The following is a 518-nucleotide window of genomic DNA, read 5'->3' on the forward strand; positions in this document are numbered from 1 at the left end:
CACCTTCCCCCCAGTGTCTCTCTCACCTTCCCCCTAGTGTCTCTCTCTCACCTTCCCCCAGTATCTCTCTCTCACATTCCCCCAGTGTCTTTCTCTCTCACCTTCCCCCAGTGTCTCTCACCTTCCCCCCAGTGTCCTTCTCTCTGACCTCCCCCCAGTGTCTTTCTCTTTCACCTCCCCCCAGTGTCTCTCTCACACCTTCCCCCAGTGTGTCTCTCTTACCTTCCCCCAGTGTCTCTCTCTCTCTTACCTTCCCCCAGTGTCTCTCTCTCTCACCTTCCCCCAGTGTCTCTCTCTCTCTCTTACCTTCCCCCAGTGTCTCTCTCTCTCACCTTCCCCCAGTGTCTCTCTCTCTAACCTTCCCCCAGTGTCTCTCTCTATCATCTTCCCCCAGTGTCTCTCTCCCCCTCCCCCCAATATGTCTCCCACATCTCCATGTCTCTCTTTCTCTCCCCCTCCCTCCAATATGTCTCCCACCTCTCCATGTCTCTCTTTCTCTCCCCCTCCCCCCAATATTT

The sequence above is a fragment of the Ascaphus truei genome, chromosome 1 (assembly GCF_040206685.1).
Source record: "Ascaphus truei isolate aAscTru1 chromosome 1, aAscTru1.hap1, whole genome shotgun sequence".
Classification (NCBI taxonomy): domain Eukaryota; kingdom Metazoa; phylum Chordata; class Amphibia; order Anura; family Ascaphidae; genus Ascaphus; species Ascaphus truei.